This window comes from Macaca thibetana, chromosome 10, assembly GCF_024542745.1.
Source record: "Macaca thibetana thibetana isolate TM-01 chromosome 10, ASM2454274v1, whole genome shotgun sequence".
Lineage (NCBI taxonomy): Eukaryota > Metazoa > Chordata > Mammalia > Primates > Cercopithecidae > Macaca > Macaca thibetana.
Window position 1 is genome coordinate 35,663,316 of NC_065587.1, and position 15,756 is coordinate 35,679,071.

A 15,756-nucleotide genomic window follows, 5' to 3' on the forward strand; every position below is an offset into this window, starting at 1 on the left:
GGAGGGAGGGAAGAAAGGAAGGAAATAGGTCAAGAATATAAATTGTTTATAGAACAGGAGAAAATGACTTTTAAACAAACAAAAGCTTGTTCAACCTGACTCATGGTAGGAGAAACGCAAATCTAAAATGCAGAGAATTTCTCTTTTTAACTCTTAGATTGGAAAGATCCAGTCCAGGCATGGCGGCTTAGGCCTGGAATCCCAGCATCTGGGGAGGCCGAGGCAGGAGGATCGCTTGAGCCCAAGAGTTCAAGACCAGCCTGAGCAACATAGTGAGGCCCTGTCTCTATATTTTAAAAAATTAAAAATAAATAAAATTTTAAAAAGAAAGAACCAGAGACTTCACAACACACACTTTAGGAAAGCACAGGCAGCACGACACTGCCCCACCTCCGCAGTACAAGCCCTTCTGCCTGGCACATCTGCTTTCAGAAATCTGTCCTAAGATGTGCTCACCCACCGGGAGATGACTCATGTCCAAGGACACCTTTGGCACCACTGTCTGTGAAAAAAACATTGAAAGCAATCCGGATGTCCCTCAACAATGGCTAAATTGGTCAGGGACCGCCACACCATGGGTAAGGGGGCCCTAACAATGCTGGACCTCTCCAAGCCATGGGGTTTCATGGAAAGGCACAGTTCAAAGTCCCCTGACAACTGAGGGAGCGTGTGTGTTTGTGACGCCCATAACTGAGGGAGCGTGTGTGTTTGTGATGGTCAGAATCACCGTCAAGGACCTGAAAGAGAAGCAGAAACGCTTCCTTTTCACTTTACGCAGTTTTTTTGTTTTGCGCATTTTTTAAACTATTATTTATTTTTAAACTTTTGCTTTTTGAATCATCTGGATGTATAACCAATTTCCCCCCAAAAAAGGAAAACAATTTTTTAAAACATTTTAAAATTCCTAACCCTAGGTTGGCCCCAGAGTAATCCTGAAGTGCTGTGGGGAAGGACTCACTTCGAGACTCGGGCAATGGGCTGCCACCTCCCGTTCCAGGCCGACCCCTCAGGGGCTCTCCCCACTCCCCACAACGGACAAGGTCGCCCTGGGAAAAACCCCTGGATGGGGTCCAGGTGGGCAAACACGAACAGATGCTGCCGCCGCCTGGTGCACAAGGAGGCAGACGCAGTCTAGAGACCTCGGGGGCTGATCCTGAAACTTCAGGCAGCACCAAGGTCCCCTAAGAGCCTGTTAAAACCCCATAGAGGTGCTCCGGGGCCATGTTCTGTGTGGCCCAGGGCTCGCTGTGAGGGTCTACTGGGCCACCTCCACATGGTCAGTGTGTTTGCTGTGCTTTGATTAAAAAATAAGTAAATACATAAATAACCAAGTGTCCAGTCCCTCCCTGAGCTGCCTTGGGATAGGGTCGGGTCTGAAGGTTAACTGCTCCCCAGCTGCTGAAGCAAAAAGCAGCCAAGGGCCCTTCCCAAAGTGGCGGTGGACCAAGACCCAAGCTCAAGTTCCAGGAACCCAAGGAGAAAATGCAGAGGGCCACGAGGCTGGACAGTGACGTGGTCTCTACAGGCCACGAGGCTGGGTGGTGACGTGGTCTCTACAGACACGAGGCTGGACAGTGACGTGGTCTCTCCAGGCCACGAGGCTGGGCGGTGACGTGGTCTCTACAGACACGAGGCTGGACAGTGACGTGGTCTCTCCAGGCCACGAGGCTGGGCGGTGACGTGGTCTCTACAGACACGAGGCGGGATGGTGATGTGGTCTCTACAGGACACGAGGCTGGACACTGAGGGGATCTCTACAGAACATGAGGGTGGACACTGAGGGGGGTCTCTACAGGCCATGAGGCTGGACACTGAGAGGATCGCTACAGAACATGAGGCTGGACACTGGGGGGGGTCTCTACAGGACACAAGGGTGAACAGTGAGGGGGTCTCTACAGGATATGAGAGGGGCCAGGACAAGTCTGGGACAGGGGAGGATGTGACCCCCACCAAGTCCCCTAAACCTGGGCTCAGTGTGGAGTCTCAGCCTCACCCTCATGGGCTGCGCAGCCCCTCTTGGCCCACCTGCAAGAGCCTGCAGCCCTGCGAACGACTGTTCACAGACCAGCAGCTGTCCTCATCTTGCCTCGTGCCCAGCGCAGAGCACATGCCCAGCTAAACACAGAGCAGCACAGTGCCAGTGTGACCACCAGATGGCCCACATCATCTGCTTCCCAGGGTAACATTGCAGGGCATCCACACTGGGCATGTTCACCCCTAGCGTGTCAATACTCCAGTGCCTCTATGCACACACACACGACTGGATTCTCCAGTGCCTCCAGGCACACACGAACACGCCTGGATTCTCCAGTACCTCTACACACACACGCCTGGATACTCCAGTGCCTCTAGGCACACACGAACACGCCTGGATTCTCCAGTGCCTCTATCCACACACGAACACGCCTGGATACTCCAGTACCTCTACACACACATGAACACGCTTGGATTCTCCAGTGCCTCTATCCACACACGAACACGCCTGGATACTCCAGTGCCTCTATCCACACACGAACACGCCTGGATTCTCCAGTGCCTCTACACACACACGAACACGCCTGGATACTCCAGTGCCTCTATCCACACACGAACACGCCTGGATACTCCAGTGCCTCTAGGCACACACGAACACGCCTGGATTCTCCAGTGCCTCTACACACACACGAACACGCCTGGATACTCCAGTGCCTCTACACACACACAAACACGCCTGGATACTCCAGTGCCTCTACACACACACACGAACACGCCTGGATACTCCAGTGCCTCTACACACACACACGAACACGCCTGGATTCTCCAGTGCCTCTACACACACACGAACACGCCTGGATACTCCAGTGCCTCTACACACACACACGAACACGCCTGGATTCTCCAGTACCTCTACACACACACGAACACGCCTGAATTGTCCAGTACCTCTACACACACACAAACACGCCTGGATACTCCAGTGCCTCTACACACACACACATGAACACGCCTGGATTCTCCAGTGCCTCTACACACACACAAACACGCCTGGATACTCCAGTGCCTCTACACACACACATGAACACGCCTGGATTCTCCAGTGCCTCTACACACACACGAACACGCCTGGATTCTCCAGTGCCTCTACACACACACAAACACGCCTGGATACTCCAGTACCTCTACACACACACGAACACGCCTGGATACTCCAGTGCCTCTACACACACACACGAACACGCCTGGATACTCCAGTACCTCTACACACACACGAACACGCCTGGATTCTCCAGTGCCTCTACACACACACGAACACGCCTGGATTCTCCAGTGCCTCTACACACACACGAACACGCCTGGATACTCCAGTACCTCTACACACACACGAACACGCCTGGATTCTCCAGTGCCTCCAGGCACACACGAACACGCCTGGATACTCCAGTGCCTGTACACACACACAACACGCCTGGATTCTCCAGTACCTCTACACACACACACACGAACACGCCTGAATTGTCCAGTACCTCTACACATCTACACACACACAAACACGCCTGGATACTCCAGTGCCTCTACACACACACACAAACACGCCTGGATTCTCCAGTGCCTCTACACACACACGAACACGCCTGGATTCTCCAGTGCCTCTACACACACACGAACACGCCTGGATTCTCCAGTGCCTCTACACACACACAAACACGCCTGGATACTCCAGTGCCTCTACACACACATGAACACGCCTGGATTCTCCAGTGCCTCTACACACACACGAACACGCCTGGATACTCCAGTGCCTCTACACACACACACGAACACGCCTGGATTCTCCAGTACCTCTACACACACACGAACACGCCTGAATTGTCCAGTACCTCTACACACACACAAACACGCCTGGATACTCCAGTGCCTCTACACACACATGAACACGCCTGGATTCTCCAGTGCCTCTACACACACACAAACACGCCTGGATACTCCAGTGCCTCTACACACACATGAACACGCCTGGATTCTCCAGTGCCTCTACACACACACGAACACGCCTGAATTGTCCAGTACCTCTACACACACACAAACACGCCTGGATACTCCAGTGCCTCTACACACACATGAACACGCCTGGATTCTCCAGTGCCTCTACACACACACGAACACGCCTGGATTCTCCAGTGCCTCTACACACACACGAACACGCCTGGATTCTCCAGTGCCTCTACACACACACGAACACGCCTGGATTCTCCAGTGCCTCTATCCACACACGAACACGCCTGGATACTCCAGTACCTCTACACACACACGAACACGCCTGGATACTCCAGTACCTCTACACACACACGAACACGCCTGGATACTCCAGTACCTCTACACACACACGAACACGCCTGGATTCTCCAGTGCCTCCAGGCACACACGAACACGCCTGGATACTCCAGTGCCTGTACACACACACACACACGCCTGGATTCTCCAGTACCTCTACACACACACGAACACGCCTGAATTGTCCAGTACCTCTACACATCTACACACACACAAACACGCCTGGATACTCCAGTGCCTCTACACACACACAAACACGCCTGGATTCTCCAGTGCCTCTACACACACACAAACACGCCTGGATTCTCCAGTGCCTCTACACACACACGAACACGCCTGGATTCTCCAGTGCCTCTACACACACACGAACACGCCTGGATTCTCCAGTGCCTCTACACACACACGAACACGCCTGGATTCTCCAGTGCCTCTACACACACACGAACACGCCTGGATACTCCAGTACCTCTACACACACACAAACACGCCTGGATACTCCAGTACCTCTACACACACACATGAACACGCCTGGATTCTCCAGTGCCTGTACACACACACGAACATGCCTGGATTCTCCAGTACCTGTACACACACACACGAACATGCCTGGATTCTCCAGTACCTGTACACACACACACGAACATGCCTGGATACTCCAGTGCCTGTACACACACACGAACACGCCTGGATACTCCAGTACATCTACACACACATGAACACGCCTGGATTCTCCAGTGCCTCTAGGCACACATGAACACGCCTGGATTCTCCAGTACCTCTACACACACATGAACACGCCTGGATTCTCCAGTGCCTCCAGGCACACACGAACACGCCTGAATACTCCAGTGCCTGTACACACACACACACACGCCTGGATTCTCCAGTACCTCTACACACACACGAACACGCCTGGATTCTCCAGTGCCTGTACACACACACGAACACGCCTCGATTCTCCAGTGCCTCTACACACACACGAACACGCCTGGATTCTCCAGTGCCTCTACACACACACGAACACGCCTGGATACTCCAGTGCCTGTACACACACACACACGCCTGGATTCTCCAGTGCCTGTACACACACACGAACACGCCTGGATTCTCCAGTGCCTGTACACACACACGAACACACCTGGATACTCCAGTGCCTGTACACACACACACACACGCCTGGATTCTCCAGTACCTCTACACACACACACGAACACGCCTGGATTCTCCAGTGCCTGTACACACACACGAACACGCCTCGATTCTCCAGTGCCTCTACACACACACGAACACGCCTGGATTCTCCAGTGCCTCTACACACACACACGAACACACCTGGATACTCCAGTACCTCTACACACACACGAACACGCCTGGATACTCCAGTACCTCTACACACACACGAACACGCCTGGATACTCCAGTACCTGTACACACACAAGAACACACCTGGATACTCCAGTACCTGTACACACACACAAGAACACACCTGGATTCTCCAGTACCTGTACACACACACACACGCCTGGATACTCCAGTGCCTGTACACACACACGAACACGCCTGGATTCTCCAGTACATCTACACACACACGAACACGCCTCGATTCTCCAGTGCCTCTACACACACACGAACACGCCTGGATTCTCCAGTGCCTCTACACACACACGAACACGCCTGGATACTCCAGTACCTCTACACACACACGAACACGCCTGGATTCTCCAGTACCTCTACACACACACGAACACGCCTGGATACTCCAGTGCCTGTACACACACACACACACGCCTGGATACTCCAGTACCTCTACACACACACGAACACGCCTGGATTCTCCAGTGCCTCTACACACACACGAACACGCCTGGATTCTCCAGTGCCTCCAGGCACACACGAACACGCCTGGAGCCTAGGATTACCAGTGGCCATTGCCATTGCCCTTGTGCTGAACAAGAACCTGTCAGTGGTCCAGGACAAACGCACCAAAACTCCACCTTTACCATCCAGCATCGTCTTCCACACGACCTCTTGTTCTTCCTGAGCGACCCCTGACAGGAGGCACAGAGGCCCCACTGGCCTCCCCAGAAGTGGGCATGCCTCTGTCACACTCACCCGGTTCTCTGTTCTCAGGCCCAGGGGTTAAAATCAACACAAGTTCAATAAAACCTCTGGCATGAGGGTCATGGAACTTGTTTTCAAAACGTGTGCTTTAACCTTTTCCAGAATTAGGCCTTTTGTAAAAAGCCTCCCACTGCCTTTAGGAAAACAGTTCAAAGGTTCTCCATGACCCAGCCCCTCCTTCCCCTACCCCCCACTCCTGGGACACCTGCTTGTGTGGTTTCCTCTGTCTGGAGCAACCCTTTCCATGCACACTGCGTGGGACTCTTAGGGTTGCCATAATAAAGGACCCCAGACTGGCTTAAACAACAGAAAATTATTCCCTCTTAGTTCTGGAGGCCAGAAGTCTGGAATCGAGTATTGGTAGGGCTGCATTCCCTCCGAAGACTCCAGAGATGACCTTCCTCACCTCCTCCAGCTTCTAGCAGTTGCTGGCAATCCTCGATGCTCCCTGGCTCACAGACGCATCCCTCCAGCCTCACCACTCCTGTCTTCACACAGCACTGTCCCCTGCATCTTCTGTGTCTGGGCCCACACTGCCCTCTTCTTGTAAAGACACCCCAGTCCACCATGGCCTCAAATTGACTAATTAAATCTGCAAAGACCCTGCTTCCAAACAAGGTCACACTCACAGGTGCTGGGGGTTGAGACTCCAATGTACCTTTTTTTTAGACAGAGTCTCACTCTGTCGCCAGGCTGGAGGGCAGTGGCGCCATCACGGCTCATTGCAACCTCTGCCTCCCGGGTTCAAGTGATTCTCCAGCCTCAGCCTCCCGAGTAGCTGGGACTACAGGCATGTGCCACCACGCCCAGCTAATTTTTGTATTTTTTTAGTAGACACAGGGTTTCATTATGTTGGCCAGGATGGTCTTGATCTCTTGACCTCGTGATCCACCCGCCTTGGCCTCCCAAAGTGCCGGGATTACAGGCGTGAGCCACCACACCCGGCCGAGACTCCAACATATCTTTTAGGAGACACAACTCAACCCTCAACACTAACGAACGAAGAAGACTTGAGCGTTAGAGCCCAGTTCCAAGGAGGACCCAAATCACTGTCGACAATCCAGGGTGCTGAAATAGACACAAAACTGGTCAATATCCACAAAATACTTCATTCCTCCAGACAAAACTCCTTTGCAGTCCTATGAACAAGAACTGTTTGCATTACTGTCAGCTTTCCACAACTGTCCCACTGAAAGGGCTGCTCTGGTTCTGGCCCTGGCTGAGCAGCCTCCATCCTCTCCAACCTTTGGCCCCCACGTGTCCCCAAGGCCCCTGGGAGGCTCCCCATCACCGGCTTGGCCAGGCCCCACTGGCCTGGATCTTCCCACACGTGTGGTGATGGAGGAGGCTCAGAGGGGTCTGTGGGACGGGACTTAACAGGTCTCAAGTGTCTCAAACTAATCTGGGCCCCCAAGGAGGCTGACTGAGGCCTCAGCTGCTTCCTAGTGGGGCAGGCGGAGCATGAGGCTCTGAGAGCAGCACCGTGGTCTTGCCCTGCGTCTCAAACAGGAGGGGAGACGGTGGAGTGGCATCTGGGCAGGTGCCTGGAGCCAGGAGGGACAGTAGATGAGGGAGGTGTGACACACCAGGCAGGAGCCTGAGGGTGGCCAGAAGGACCAGGACCAAGCAGGGGCCAGTGCAGCACAAGGGGCTCCAGGAATGACAGCCAGAGGGGCTGTGATTTGAGTGAAGGTGTCATTCCTGGAGTGTGGGGAGTTCAAGACCAGCCTGGGCAACACAGTGAGATCCCGTCTCTACTAAAAATTAAAAATTAGCCAGGTGTGGTGGCGCACACTTCTGGTTCCAGCTACTTGGAAGGCTGAGATGTAGGATCACTTTGCCGGAAGCTGAGGCTACAGTGAGCCCTGATGTGACCCACTCCACTCCTACCTGGGCAACAGAGCAAGACTCTGTCTCCAAAAAGAAAAGAATGCCCATTTAACAGAACTCTTTGAGAAAACTGAAAAAGAGGGACTGTCTCCCAACTCATTCGTTGAGGTCGGCATTACTCTGATACCAAACGCATCACAAGAAAAAAAATTACAGACCGATATCCCTTATAAACACAGATGCAAAAATCATTAACAAAATTTTAGTAAATCAAAATCCATCAATATTTTAAAAAATACTATAATATAACCAAGCAGGGTTTATTCCGGAATGCAAGGTTGGTTTAACAAAATCAGTGTGATTCATCATATTAACAAACTAAAAAAGGAAACACATGATTATCATAATACATGCAGAAAAAGCATTTGACAAAATCTAAAACCCGTTCCTCATAAGGACTCTCAGCAAACTAGGAATAGGAAGAATGTGTCAGCCTGATATGAAAAACCCAAGGTAAGTCATACTCCATAATGTCTCCCCTCAGAGCAGGACGGAGACAAGGATGTCCACTTCTACTCAACATTGTACTGGACATTCCAACCAAACCAATAAGGTAAGAAAAAGAAATAAAAGGTGTCCAGATTAGAAAGAAAAAATTGTCTAATTCACAGACCTGATCATCTGTGTAGAAAGTTGGGTATAATCTACAAAAAAGCTACTAGAACTAATAAGCAACTTCAACAAAGTGTCAGGATACAAAATCAATACACAAAAATCTATGGGATTTCTATATCCTAGGAACAAACGATCAAATGAAAGTTTTTAAAAATAATGCTATTGGCCAGGCGCGGTGGCTCAAGCCTGTAAACCCAGCACTTTGGGAGGCCGAGACAGGTGGATCACGAGGTCAGGAGATCGAGACCATCCTGGCTAACACAGTGAAACCCCGTCTCTACTAAAAAATACAAAAAAACTAGCCAGGTGAGGTGGCGGGCACCTGTAGTCCCAGCTACTCGGGAGGCTGAGGCAGGAGAATGGCGTAAACCCGGGAGGCGGAGCTTGCAGTGAGCTGAGATCCGGCCACTGCACTCCAGCCTGGGCAACAGAGTGAGACTCCGTCTCAAAAAAAAAAAAAAAGCTATTTATAATAGCATCAAAAAATATGAAATACCGGCCGGGCACGATGGCTCACGCCTGTAATCCCAGCACTTTGGGAGGCCAAGGTGGGCAGATCACGAGGTCAGGAGATCGAGACCATCCTGGCTAACATGGTGAAACCCCATCTCTACTAAAAATACAAAAAAATTAGCTGGGTATGGTGGTGCACACCTGTCATCCCAGCTACTTGGGAGGCTGAGGCAGGAGAATCGCTTGAACCCGGGAGGCGGAGGTTGCAGTGAGCCGAGATTGCACCACTGCACTCTATCCTGGGCAATAGAGGGAGACTCCATTTCAAAAAAAAAAAAACTGAAATCCTAAACCCCCCACCACCTGAACAGACCCCCTCTTGGCCAAGGGGACCCCAGAAAACCTTAAAAACTGAATTCCTGGCCATGATGGGAAGGGAAGTTGGACACATCTCATCATGCACCTCAAGCATTAATGTTAAAATAGATTTCATAAGACAAACAAAACAAACTCTTTGTGACAATAGCAAATTACAAACAGGACCTAAGGCCGTGCCAGACAGGAGTTAAGTCACACACCCCTATGGGTTAAGAGGCTTATATCTTAACTCAAAACGGTCCTTTCTGCTGACTCCAAATTTTTAAATAGAACTTTACTCCTTTAACCAGTTGCAAATTAAAGAATCTCTGAATCCACCTCAAAACTGTACTCCCTGCTTCAAGATACCCTGCCATTTGGGGCCAAACCAATGTCTACCTTCTATGTATTGATTTATGTCTTTTCCCGTAACTCCTGCCTCTCTGAAATCTATGAAACCAAAGTGTAATCTGACTGCCAGGGGCACACTTTCTCAGGACCTCTCGAAACTGTGTTCTCCAGGCCATGGTCACTCATATTGACTCAGAAAAAACCTCTTTAAAATATTTTACAGAGTGTTTTTCTCCATTAACATTATTGAGTTTTGAGAGTTCTTGATATATTCTCGATACAAGTCCTTTATCAAATATGTGATTTGCAAAAATTTTCTTACAGCCTTGGGCTTGTATTTTCATTTTCTTCATTTTCTTAGTAGTGTCTTTGGAAGAGCAGAAGTTCTTCATTTTGATGAAACAACTTATTTATTTGATGGATTATGTTTTGATATCCTATCTAATAATGCTTTGCCTGATCTAAGTTTGCAAAGGTTTTCTCCTATGTCCTCTTATAGAAGTTTTATAATTTTAGGTTTTACATTTAGGTTTATGATCCATGTTGACTTAATATTTTAATATAGTACAAAGTATGGATCAAAGTTCATTTTTTGCATATGGATATCCAACTGTTTAGCATCATTTACCGATAACAAAACTTGCCTTTATTGAATTGCTTTTGCATCTCTGTTGAAAATCAGTTGCTCACATTTGTGGGTCTATTTCTGGTCTCTGTAATTTGTTCTATTGATCTGTCTATCTTGATGCAAATACCACACTGTCTTTTTAAAAAATGTTATTTCTTTTATCATGATACTTCTTTTTCTTTTTTTTTTTTTTTTTTTTTTTGACAATGTCTCATTCCATCACCCAGGCTGGAGTGCAGTAGTGAGATCTCAGCTCACTGCAACCTCCTCCTCCCAGGTTCAAGTGATTCTTGTGCCTCAGCCTCCTGGGTAGCTGGAATTACAGGTGTGCGCCACCACGCCCAGCTAATTTTTTTGTATTTTTAGTAGAGACGGGATTTCACCATGTTGGCCAGGCTGGTCTTGAACTCCTGACCTCAACTGATCCACCCGCCTCGGCCTCCCCAGGAGCTGAGAACTCTGTCAGGGAGGCTCTGTGGTGTAGGAATCCCAGGTCTCCAGCCATGTCTGAAAAACAGTATTAACCCGTGGCTTCACCCCAGGTTTGAAGCACCCGAGTGTTCTTCAAAAACACCTGCTGGCCGGGCGCGGTGGCTCAAGCCTGTAATCCCAGCACTTTGGGAGGCTGAGACGGGCGGATCACGAGGTCAGGAGATCGAGACCATCCTGGCTAACACGGTGAAACCCCGTCTCCACTAAAAAAAAAAAAAAAAAAAAAAAAAAAAAAAAAAAAAAAAAAAAAAACACCTGCTATCGTTTGGATGTTTGTCCCCGAACCTCATGTTGAAACTTGTTCCCCGATGTGGGAGGTGGGGCCTGGTGGGAGGTGTTCGGGTCATGGGGAAGGATCCAGAATGAATGGTTTAGTGCCCTCCTCACGATGATGGGTGAGTTCTTGCTCTGTCAGTTCCCATGAGAGCTGGTTGGTTTTTTTGTTTGTTTGTTTTTTGTTTTTTGTTTTTTTGAGACAGAGTCTCACTCTGTCACCCAGGCTGGAGTGCAGTGGTGCAATCTCGGCTCACTGCAAGTTCCGCCTCCTGGGTTCACGCCATTCTCCTGCCTCAGCCTTCTGAGTAGCTGGGACTACAGGCGCCCGCCACCACGCCTGGTTAATTTTTTGTATTTTTAGTAGAGACAGCGTTTCACCGTGTCAGCCAGGATGGTCTCGATCTCCTGACCTTGTGATCCGCCCGCCTCGGCCTCCCAAAGTGCTGGGATTACAGGCGTGAGCCACTGCGCCCAGCCAGGGCTGGTTGTTTTAAAAAAGCCTGGCATCTCCCCTCTCTCTCGCCTCTTCTCTTACCCTCAGGCACCTCCCACCATGAGTGAAAGCTCCCTGAGGCCTCCCCAGAAGCAGATGTCGGCACCATGTTTCCCGTACAGCCTGCAGAACTGTGAGCCAAACAAACCTCTTCTATCATGACCCAGCCTCTATCCTTGCTCCTCACCTAGGAAAAAGAAAAAGAAATTACCCAGCCTCAGATATTCCTTCATAGCAACACAAAACTAGGACAATATTGGTGCCAAGACTCCAGCCCAGACCGAGCACATCAGAGCCTGGGCATGGGGGTGGAGCCAGCTCTAGTGAGCTCCTGAAGTACCCAGGGGATTCTACTGCACATCCAGGGTGGAGAACATGGCCGTAGATAGTCCAGACAAAAATATTCTTTATATGATTAGCACAGAGTTGTTTTTTTGTTGTTGTTTAAACTCAGTGGCAAGAGCAGCACACAAGAGTTTCAACAGGAGTTGTAGTTTTCACCATTAAGAATATTTACCTGCTATTGGAATCCAGGTACACACATTTACCCTGGGTTTAATTTGCTATGTAAAATTGACGTGGTTCTTTTACAAATTGCTGGCAAGTTGAGGTTGGGGCCACCACAAAACAAGTCTCCAGCATGACAAAGGTCACAGTTGCGTGCTTGGGTTCTCAACACCAGAATGGAGCTCCTTGTGGGCAGGGGCTGGCTTGCCCCTTGTCTTAGTCTGTTTCCTGCTGCTTGTAACAGAAGCTGGGCAATTTAAAAGGAACAGAATGTATTTATATATCTGAAACTGGGTAATTTAAAAGAAACAGGCCGGGCGCGGTGGCTCAAGCCTGTAATCCCAGCACTTTGGGAGGCCGAGACGGGCGGATCACGAGGTCAGGAGATCGAGACCATCCTGGCTAATATGGTGAAACCCCGTCTCTACTAAAAATACAAAAAACTAGCCGGGCGAGGTGGTGGGCGCCTGTAGTCCCAGCTACTCGGGAGGCTGAGGCAGGAGAATGGCGTGAACCCGGGAGGCGGAGCCTGCAGTGAGCTGAGATCCGGCCACTGCACTCCAGCCTGGGCGACAAAGCGAGACTCCGTCTCAAAAAAAAAAAAAAAAAAAAAAGAAACAAAATATTTCTTACAGGTCTGGGGGCTCCGAAGTCCAAAGTCAATGGGCCACATCTGGTGAGGCTTTCTCGCTGGTGGGAACCCCGGAGTCCCAAGGCAGTGCAGGGCGTCACAGGGTGAGGGGCTGAGCGTGCCGGCTCAGGTCTCTCCCTTCTTACAAAGCCACCAGCCCCACTCCTGTGATAACCCATTAATCTATAAATAAATTAATCCATTCATGAGGGCAGAGCTCTTGTGACCCACTCACCTCTTAAAGGCCCCGCCTCTCAATACGGCCGCACTGGGGATGAAATTCCAACTTGAGTTTCGGAGGGGACAAGTACTCAAACCACAGCATCCTTAAACCATCAGAGACTGGCCCGCCTGCCCCCATGCCCACTCGAAAATGAGTGCCAGCCACGGCAGTCCTGTCACCAAGCCCGAAGCTCCAGCACTGGGGCCTCCCCGGGGGGTACCCAGGCTACGCAGCAAGGTGCAGAGAGCCCGGGCAGGTTCCCGGAAGCCGCGCCCGCCCCCGCCCTGCGGAACGTCCTTCTCCTCCGCAGCAGTTCTCCGCGCTGGCCACTGGGGGGCAGGATCGGGCCGCACCGCGCAGAACCTGGCTGAGCCGGGAGCCGCCGCCCCGGCCCAGGGAGAACCGCGGCCCCTCTGGTTCGGCAGAGCTAGTGCGGAACAGTGGGGCTTGGAAGTGCGTCCCCCACGGCAAAGCCAGCGCTGGCCTGCTGGTCTCCCAGTTCTGTGCCCAGGCTAAGAAGCAAGCGCGTGCTCTCTCTCCCTCCCTCCCTCTCTCTCCCTCCCTCCTTCACTCTCTCTCCCTCCTTCTCTCCCTCCCTCCCTCCCTCTCTCTCTCTCTCCCTCCCTCTCTCTCCCTCTCTCTCCCTCCTTCCCTCTCTCTCCCTCCCTCCTTCACTCTCTCTCCCTCCTTCTCTCCCTCCCTCCCTCCCCTCTCTCCTCCCTCTCTCTCCCTCCCTCTCTCTCCCCCTCCTCTCTCTCCCTCCCTCCCTCTCTCTCCCCTCCCTCCTTCACTCTCTCTCCCTCCTTCTCTCCCTCCCTCCCTCCCTCTCTCCCTCTCCTCCCTCCCTCTCTCTCTCTCTCTCCCTCCCTCCCTCTCTCTCCCTCTCTCTCTCCCTCCTCCCTCTCTCTCCCTCCCTCCTTCACTCTCTCTCCCTCCTTCTCTCCCTCCCTCCCCCTCTCCCTCCCTCTCCTCTCTCTCTCCCTCTCTCTCCCTCTCTCTCCCTCCTTCTCTCTCTCCCTCCCTCTCTCCCTCCTTCTCTCTCTCTCCCTCTCTCTCTCCCTCCTTCTCTCTCTCTCCCTCTCTCTCTCCCTCTCTCCCTCCCTCTCTCTCTCCCTCTCCCTCCTCTCCTCTCTCCCTCTCTCTCTCCCTCCCTTCTCTCTCCCTCCTCCTCTCTCCCTCTCCTTCCCTCCCTCCCTCCTCTCTCTCCCTCTCTCCCTCCCTCCTTCTCTCTCCCTCCCTCTCTCCCTCCCTCCTTCTCTCTCCCTCCCTCCTTCTCTCTCTCTCCCTCTCTCCCTCCCTCCTCTCTCTCTCTCCCTCCTCTCTCTCTCTCCTCTCTCTCTCCTCTCCTCTCTCTCTCTCCTCTCTCTCTCTCCCTCCTTCTCTCTCTCTCTCCCTCTCTCTCTCCCTCCCTCTCTCTCCTCCCTCCTCTCCTCTCTCCCTCCCTCCTCTCTCTCCCTCTCCTCTCTCCCCTCCTCTCTCCCTCCTCTCCTCTCTCTCTCTCCCTCTCTCTCCTCCCTCTCTCTCTCCCTCCTCTCTCTCTCTCCCTCCCTCTCCCCTCCTTCTCTCTCTCTCCCTCTCCCTCTCTCCTCCCTCCCTCCCCTCTCCCTCTCTCTCTCTCCTCTCCTCCCTCCCTCCCTCTCTCTCTCCCTCTCTCCTCTCTCTCCCTCTCTCTCTCTCTCTCCCTCTCCCTCCCTCTCTCCTCTCTCCTCTCCCTCTCTCTCTCTCTCTCCTCTCTCCCTGTCTCTCTCTCTCTCTCTCCCTCTCCTCCCTCTCTCTCTCTCCCCCTCTCTCTCTCCCTCCTCTCTCTCCCTCTCTCTCTCTCCCCTCTCTCTCCCCCCTCTCTCTCCTCTCTCTCTCCCTCTCTCCTCTCTCTCCCTCTCTCTCTCTCTCTCTCTCCCCCTCTCCCTCTCTCTCTCCCTCTCCCTCCCTCTCTCTCTCTCTCCCCCCCTCTCCTCCTCTCTCTCTCTCTCCCTCTCTCCCTCTCTCTCTCTCTCTCTCCCTCTCTCTCTCCTCTCCTCTCTCTCTCCCTCTCTCTCTCTCTCTCTCTCTCCTCTCTCTCCTCTCTCCCTCCCTCTCTCACTCTCTCTCCCTCTCTCCCTCTCTCCCTCTCTCCCTCCCTTTCTCCCTCTCTCTCTCTCTCTCTCCCTCTCTCCTCTCTCTCTCTCTCTCCCTCCTCTCTCTCTCTCTCTCTCTCTCTCTCTCTCTCTCCCTCTCTCTCTCTCTCGCTCTCTCTCTCTCTCTCTCTCTCTCTCTCTCTCTCTCTCTCCCTCCCTCTCTCTCTCCCTCTCGCTCTCTCTCTCTCCTCTCTCTCCCTCTCTCTCTCTCCCTCTCTCTCCCTCCCTTCCTCCCTCCCTCCCTCCCTCCACTACCTCCGGGAAGTTCTCCCTGCCTGTAGCTTGCAGCTCGCG

General features: G+C 51.9%; 1 long non-coding RNA gene across 1 annotated transcript; it reads right to left on the reverse strand.

Moving 5' to 3' along the window:
- Nucleotides 1-357: 357 nt before the first annotated feature.
- LOC126929804 (uncharacterized) lies at nucleotides 358-13,624 on the reverse strand. Its single transcript, XR_007717281.1, has 3 exons — nucleotides 13,361-13,624; nucleotides 7,091-7,500; nucleotides 358-1,754 (listed from the first exon to the last, which is right to left on the reverse strand). It is a non-coding gene; the product is annotated as an uncharacterized LOC126929804 (long non-coding RNA).
- Nucleotides 13,625-15,756: the final 2,132 nt, after the last annotated feature.